General features: G+C 38.0%; 1 non-coding gene across 1 annotated transcript; it reads right to left on the bottom strand.

The window, feature by feature from the left end:
* Positions 1-7,568: 7,568 nt before the first annotated feature.
* Positions 7,569-7,675, bottom strand: LOC127124163 (small nucleolar RNA R71). The gene has a single exon (XR_007803790.1). It is a non-coding gene; the product is annotated as a small nucleolar RNA R71 (small nucleolar RNA).
* Between the last annotated feature and the right edge of the window lie 1,056 nt (positions 7,676-8,731).

The raw sequence follows: 8,731 nt of genomic DNA, 5'->3' as shown, positions 1-8,731 counted from the left end.
GGATTCTAGTTAGTGAGATTGTAAGTCTCCCCTCTTTCATGGTATTATGTGGAAACTTGGCCTTTTTTCCTTCCTTTCGAAGATGTCTTGGTTCAAGGATCCATGCTTGTGATAAGTGGGTTGAGTGTTCTCCAAAGAATGACCTAAAACAAAATCAAAAGCAATACTAACTTCTAACTCATTAACAACTAATATTTAATTTCAAGTCATTTACTTTTAATGCACTTTAATTTTTAAGCCTTATTCATTTTCCATTATTCATACCATTCAAGTTGTTTATGTTAATGCCATTTTCACTTTGTCCACTTGGACCATATTTTTTGAAAGATTGTGATTGTATTATTGTGATTGTTCGTGTGGTCTTTTGACCTTAATGTACATAATAAGAACAAAAAACCTAAAAAGCATCTTGTGTGGACTGTTGGTTTAATCTGAGACTATTTAGACTTAGAATTTAGGCAACACTCCCTTTGCAAAGGACTTGGCCAATTCCAACTTTCATGAAACCAAGTGCTTGTGATTTGAAACTTCATCTGATACATCATTGAAGATCCATTTGAGTTCATCTGTAACATGATCATTGTGAAGTTGTTATTTTGAACCTGTGACTTATGCCATCTTGGAAGTCATCTGCTACATGGGAAAAACTTGAAGAATATTATGGAGTTGTTAAAGCTTGGATGTGGCTATCTTTATTTGATGCCTTGCTCTTCAACTTGCTATTTGTGTTTTGTTTGTTGCTTGATTCAAAAGTCCAAGCGAAATTTGGGTTTCTATATGACATTCTTGTCTATTGGATTGTAGCCCATTGGTCAGATCTTTTCAACTCTCAACTTTTAAATTTATGCTTAGGATTAGTCTCTTCATCTCCTCCTCATTTCTTTAATTTCAAAATCTCTCCCTCCTTTTAAAATCTTCTGTGCTTGTGTTTGTTGATTTCTAAACTTTGACCATATTGCAAACTAGAAACTTTGGCCTTATGCCATTGCATTTTTAAAAATCTTTTCTTAATCAAACTTGTCAATAAATTTAACTATACTTGACTTAAAATTTCAAAAAAAGCCAAAAAGAACTAACACTCATTCAAACCATTTTTAGGCCTCTTGTGCCTTTTAATCTTAAAATTTTATTAAAAGCAGTGCACTCACTTTGAAATTGATACCACGAACTACGAGGTTTTGATCCCTCATTTTTATGTTGGGACGTAGGCACAAGTCTGAAGGTCTTGTCAAACACAAAAATATAATTAATGAATTGTTTTCTCATCCCCACATTCTTTTTATTTGCAAACATCATTTGTACAAAAACACATATGCACACAAGAAAGGGCTCCCTAGGAGTACCTAGGACACTTTGAGTGCTAGCACCTTCCCTCTGTGTAACCAACCCCCTTACCTGTAATCTCTGGCATTTTATTAGTTTTGATTTGAAAACTTATTACCTTTTGGATTATGTTCGTACTTTTCCCTTTTCCCTTGGAAATAATAAAAGCACGGTGGCGACTCATATTTTATTGACGTCTAGCTTATCCATAGCTTGATGATCATGAATTTACCGCTACAGAAATTAAGTGGAGACTCTTCTGGGGAGTAGTCTCCAGTGGGTTTAACCTACTTTTTGTGTGTATATAATTGTATATATTTGATGTATGTATATTTGTTTGTATGATATAATCTGCTTGTTGTGCTTGGTGATCTCTGAGTGGTGAGATAAGTTCTAACCCAAACTTGAGTGCAATTAAGATAGGAGGATAGTATAGTCATGTTCTACTTGTGTGGAGTAGTCCTTAACAAGTTGGCTTGAGACTCATCCACTTAGTGGAGCCCCTTTTGGAGTTGGGAATTTCACACAAGTATTTGTGGTTAGGCATTACTATCTCTGATTTGGGGTCCGAGAAACTGAGGACCATAGAACATTTAACCCCTCTTGGCCTATTTAGGACATAGTGTGGAGACTGTTCAAGTGTAGACTTGATAACAGTTGTTACGCGATACTACACTCAGACGAGTTTCTCTTGAGAATATTATGGGTTGATGAGTCAGTCATCCTAACCTGTAATATCCGATAGATGGAATTAAGACTTTGGGAACTTTTTAAAACACGATTTACATGTTTTTATCCTTAGTTCACTCCTTTGGGATGGTTCTTTCCCAGACTACATGCTCGTGACTCACAACAAACCCTTGATTCTTGGTTGATCCAATCAAGTCTTGTCAATACCAATGGAACTTGGGTGTTGATAAGGTGAAAACCATAATCCACCAAAATGGATGATTGATCTTGAGAATGACTTGGTTCATCCCTTGACCTTTGTTTGTTTTCCTTGTGTGTGATCCCTTATTTGTGATTGTTGCATTCATGCATTCATGCGCATCATAACATTCATCACACAAAAATTTCAAGGAACTGAGGTATTATTTGCAAATATTTTCAGACCATGGATTGTGGAAGAAGGAACACTAAGAAATACAGTTTCAGACGTCCCGACTTTAAAGAGTTAAGGAAGCTAGCATCTTTTGTATTAGATCCCTTGGACTTCAAACAACGCCATGAGAAGCTTCTGTCTATCTTATCTGCTGATGTAGTTGAAGGACTTCTGAGTGTCTTGGTTCAGTTGTATGACCCTCTCTGCCGTTGCTTCACTTTTCCAGATTATCAGCTTGTGCCTACGTTGGAAGAGTATGCCCATCTCTTGGGAATACCTGTTTCTAGCAAAGTTCCCTTTAGTGGATTGGAAGCGATTCCCATATCTCATCTTATTGCTGAAGCTCTTCACTTGAAGAAGTCTGAGATAGAGGCTCATTGAGTGAAGAAAGGATGATTGTTTGGGTTGACTTCTGAATTTCTCATCAAGAAAGTTATTGCGTTTGCTCAAGTTGGTAGTATGGATGCTTTTGAAGCTATCTTTGTGTTTCTTATCTATGGATTAGCTTTGTTCCCTGACATTGACGGTTTTGTTGATGTTAACACCATTAGGATTTTCTTGATTGGGAATCCTGTGCCTACTTTGTTTGGCGATATGTACTTCTCTTTGCATCTAAGGAATTCTAAGGGTGGTGGAACAATTGTCTATTGCATCCTCTTTTGTACAAGTGGTTTATTTCTCACTTGCCTCAGACACCTACTTTTGTGGAGAACAAACAATGTCTACGGTGGTCTCAGAGACTTATGTCTCTCACTAGTGATGATATAGTTTGGTATGATTCTTCATTAAGTAGCTTGGAGATTATTGATTGTTGTGGTGAATTATCTAATGTGCCTCTCATTGGTACACAAGGAGGAATTAACTACAACCCTGCTTTGGCTCGTCGTCAACTTGGGTTCCCCTTGAGAGACAAACCTAATAGCACTTTGTTAGAAGGTCTTTTCTATCAAGAGGGTAAAGATCCCCAACATTTGAAGCAGACGATTGTGCATGCTTTGCATAATGTGCATAAGAAAGGAAGGTCCGAGATTGGTCCCTTTGGAAGCTTACACTCTTTGGGTGAAGAAGAGAGCTTTGGAGTTGAAGATGCCTTATCCTTGTGAGAGACCTATGTATATGGTTGTGGTTGAGCCATTAACTCTCCCTAACCAAGATGTAGAGGAGTTGGAAGACGCACTCACCAAGATGAAGCAAGAGAAGGATATATGGGAAGAGCGTTTCCATGCTTTGAGCAGAAAGCATGAGGAGTTGCAGCTTGAGTCTAAGGACAAAGATGCGCTCATTGAGCTACTTGAAGACCGAGTGACAAAGAGACAAAGAGAGCCATAGGTTTCATCTTCCTCTAGTATGCCTCAGCCTTTCGTCGCTTGGAAGAAGATTATTGATCAGCTTGTCCTCGAGAAGACTCAGATGAAGGCTTCTTTTGAGACTGAGATCCAACACATTTGAAGGAAGTACGCGCCTACCGCCAGATCTTCTTATGTTGTTGTTAGGGGTCCTTAGGATGCCTAGTCTCCTTTTCTCTTGTATTTTGTGTTTTTGGTTTCTGAAATTATACTCAGTGTAATCCTTCCAATTATATAAATAAAAGAGATATTTTATGGTCATATCAAATTGTTACAATTATATATATATATATATATATATATATATATATATATATACATACATATATATATATATATATATATATATATATATATATATAAGATTATTGATCAGCTTGTCCTCGAGAAGACTCAGATGAAGGCTTCTTTTGAGACTGAGATCCAACACATTTGAAGGAAGTACGCGCCTACCGCCAGATCTTCTTATGTTGTTGTTAGGGGTCCTTAGGATGACTAGTCTCCTTTTCTCTTGTATTTTGTGTATATATATATATATATGTATATATATATATATATATATATATATATATATACATACATACATATATATATATATATATATATATATATATATATATATATATATATATATATATATATATATATATATATATATATATATATATATGTTTGCAAATAATATAGTAAGTTCCTTGATAACAAAAATAAAGAAGCATTGAATTTCATGCATCATTTGCATAGCAGGTTTCTATTTCGCCAGATGTCTCATTTGTGTTTCTTCTGTGCTTCAGCCAAGTATATTCATCGATAAAATACCCGTGCCAATCATCTGAAGATTATGGAGCATCTTGAACAAGAGAACAGGGACCTGAAGGATGAGATTGCCTATCTGACTGCCATGATGGAGTCAGTCCTAGCTGCTCAGAGCCAGTCTTCTCCAAAACCTGCAACTCCTCCTCCTCAAAGGACTGTCATTTCAGAGGTGGCTACCTCTACCATTCCTGCAACTGCTGCTCATTTTGCACCCAACATGCCCGCCGGATTCCCGTGGGGAATACCTCCGAACTTTGCGCCTACCTTTGCTTCTATGCCGACATCTAGCCCGATCATGTCTGTGCCGCCGCCTGTTGTGTATACCCTGCCCCATGTAGAAGACACCATCTATCATTCTGAGTTGTCTAAGGGCCCTGATGTGTATGAAAAGATGGATGAGATGAAGGACCAATTCCTCGAGCTGCATAAGGAGTTGAAAACTTTGAGGGTAAAGACTTGTTTGGGAAGAGTGCTGTGGAACTGTGTTTGGTTCCAAATGTGAAGATTCCGGTGAAATTCAAAGTGCCTGACTTTGAAAAATACAAAGGGAATACCTGTCCACTCAGTCGTTTGGTGATGTATGCCAGAAATATGTCTACTCAAACAGATAATGATCATCTTTTCATCCATTATTTTCAAGACAGTTTGACCGGTGCCGCTCTGAGGTGGTACATGATAACACTGAAATTTACCGTATTTTCGACTCCGATTTCACATGCATTCTAGTTGTTTTATTGTTATTTTAATGTGTTATTGCTATGTTTTCCTTTGTTTTCAGGTTTTTACTTTAATCGGAGCCCCGATCGAGAAAAGGAGTGAAAAAGAGCTAAAAACCCTAAAATTCAACATTTTGTACTTGCGGCCTACCCCATGGCTGGCGCCATAGACCCTGCTATGACGTGTCCAATCTCAACTTCCCTCAACTGCCACATTCCCCACTACTTCCACTAAGGCGCCTCAGATTGGCCTTGTGGCGGGCGCCATGGCCTTATGGCGGGCGCCACAAGAGGAAAAGTTTTCCCTCCCATTTTCAAGTTGAAGGGCATCCTTGTCATTTCCATCTTTTTACTTGCTTATAAATAGAAACTCGAAATCACTTTTACAATCATCCAAACTTAAAGCAGAGGCAAACTCAGAGCAACTTTGTTTCACTTAGGCATATATTCAGTATTATAAAGTGGTAATCGCTTCGCATTGGAGTGTTACCACAATTGTGTAATCAAGTCTGTGATAGAGTCTGTAATCGAGTTTGGAGCACTTTGGAAGGAAGGTAATCCTGCCGCCATTTTCATTTCCGCTTTGCAATTTACTCAACCCTCCGATTGGAGCAGGTTTTTATTACTTGTCTTTATCTTATTTATTTCCTCGCACTTGCTTTATCTTATTTATTTTCTCGCACTCGCTTTAAATTATTTATTTTCTCGCACTCGCTTTAAATTATTTATTTCCTCGCACTCGCTTTACTTTTATATATTTTCTCCCACTCGCTTTAAATTATTTATTTCCTCGCACTCGCTTTACTTTTATTTATTTTCTCACAATTGATTTACTTTTATTTACTTTCCGCACTCGCACTACTTTTATTTAAATTCCGCACTCGCACTACTTTTATTTAAATTAATGCACTTTTACTTTACCATGTCTAACTAAATCTATAAGGTTAGAATGTAAGAATCGTAATTGAACCGATAATCCGTACAATTGTTCGTAGAAGCACTTAAGGTCTATTTTAACTTTCAACTTAAGTTTTCCCGCACTTAATTTCCGTTGGGTAAGATCGAAAGCCGTCCAACGTCTTTTTAAACTTAATTGTTTTTAACTATTTCAAAAACAGCGAAAGCGCTTTGTTTAGTTCATTTGGAGTTTTTAACTTAAGAAGAAAAGAGATTTTAAAACTATTTTCGGACGCGTTTATAAGTTTAGAGTCTGGTTCGTGAGAACCTCTTTTGGTTAAGAAATCTAGGTTATAATACTTTTCAACTTAGTCAAGATACTATATTTCTTAAAAATAGGTTTACTACTCTAACGCAATGCGCGCCTTTTTATAAGTGACAATAAGAGGGTTTGATTAGGGAGTACAACTCGGTTCTGAATACGCGAAAGTGATAGTTCCTGTTAAATTAGTTCTTTTCAAAGTAGGAAACACTGCCCATAAGTAATTCTATTAGCAAGTACTTGGATTATTAATTGATTACGTGAATTACATTCGACCCTGTCTTTATTAATTAATCTTTATTCAACACTTTACTTTTCATTGCACACTAAAAAAAAACACCTATTTTGATTGCCTTTGATAAACACCAAAACGGCAGATAACGATAGATTGACACTTGGTCTTTGTGGATTCGAGAATCTTTTATATTACTCTGACGCGTTCGTATACTTGCGAAACACCGCATCAAGTTTTTGGCGCCGTTGCCAGGGACCAATTTCGTCAAATTTCATTTTCCTGTTGTTATATCGTTTAGACTTAGGCTATTTCCCGTCGGTCAATGCGAAGAACTCGCAGCACCAGAAGTTTAAGCTTAGTATACCCTCTAGCGGAACCTGATCGTTACGCTCGCGCATGTTTATTCTTTCATAGGATTAAGAGAGCTATGGCCGAAGATCAAAACCAAAGACCTCTTAAGGATTTCGTTCAACCATCAAATGAAGAACCTAGTTCTAGTATAGTAAAACCAACCATCCCAGCTAATAATTTTGAACTTAAACCATCCCTGTTGCAACTAGTGCAACAGAGACAATTCGCAGGGCTCGCTACTGAGAACCCAAACCAACATTTAAAAATATTTCTTCAATTAGCAGACACTTTTAAAACCAATGGAGCTTCTCCTGAGGCAATACGTTTAAGATTATTTCCTTTTTCCCTCAGAGATAAAGCCCTATCATGGTTAGATTCCCTTCCACCCAATTCCATTACGACTTGGGATAACCTTAGAAGAGTATTTCTTGCTAGATATTTTCCCCCGAGTAAGACCGCCGTTCTTCGAAACCATATAACTAGATTTACCCAAAACCAAGGAGAATCGCTGTTCGAAGCTTGGGAGAGATATAAAGAGTTGTGACGAGCATGCCCACATCATGGTTTAGAAAATTGGTTAATCATTCAAACCTTCTATAATGGACTTCATTATAACATGAAGATGACCATCGACGCTGCCGCAGGCGGTGCTCTGATGAACAAACCTTATCCTGAAGCTAGTGCCCTCATCGAAGATATGGCTCAAAACCATCAATCATGGGGAGTCGAACGAGCGACAGTTGAGAAGAAGGAAGCCCAAGGAGGAGTGCATGAACTAAGCTCTATAGACATGATGCAAGCTAAAATGGACGCATTAGCCCTCAAAGTCGAGCATATGTGCATAAACCCGAATACTGTAGCCGCAGTTTCGTCGGATTGTGAGATATGTGGGACCAAAGGACACCAATCTGCAGAATGCAGTCTATTAAACGAAACCCACTCCGAGCAAGTGAACTACACCCAAGGGAACCCATACTCGAATACCTATAACCCTGGATGGAGGAATCACCCGAACTTCTCCTATAAAAACAATAACCCAATCCAAAATAATGCTCCTCCGAGACCTAGTTATCAAGCCCCTAGATCAAATCAACCTATGAACCTGTACCACCAAAGCCGAGCCTTGAGAAAATTATGTAAAATTTTATCACCTCTCAAACCCAACAAAATAAGGAGTTCATGAACCAGAACATTCATGTTAACGAATTGATTACTCAGTTAGGAACCAAGGTTGACCAAATAGTTACTCATACCAAGATGCTTGAAACCCAGATCTCTCAGGTAGCTTTAAGCCAAGCCCCTCAGACTACACCTGGAGGACAATTCCATGGACAACCTCAACAAAATCCGAGAGGACAAGCCAATGCCATTACCATACGAAGTGGGAACGCTTATGATGAGCCACCAAACCCCAGATTGAGTGAACCCGAAACTTCTAAGGAATGTACCAAACCCATGGACGAAGTAAAGGAACCAGAGGAATCTGAAAACCAGGAAGGTCGAGAAAAAGGAGGAGAACCTAAAGATAAAACTTATGTACCACCCCCGCCATATAAACCACCTATACCATATCCGCAAAGACTCAAACAAATCCAGATCAATAAACAGTATCAAAAATTTATT

This window comes from Lathyrus oleraceus, chromosome 2, assembly GCF_024323335.1.
Source record: "Lathyrus oleraceus cultivar Zhongwan6 chromosome 2, CAAS_Psat_ZW6_1.0, whole genome shotgun sequence".
Lineage (NCBI taxonomy): Eukaryota > Viridiplantae > Streptophyta > Magnoliopsida > Fabales > Fabaceae > Lathyrus > Lathyrus oleraceus.
Note: the sequence above shows the minus strand (reverse complement) of the source record. Positions and strands in the feature narration are given on the sequence as shown.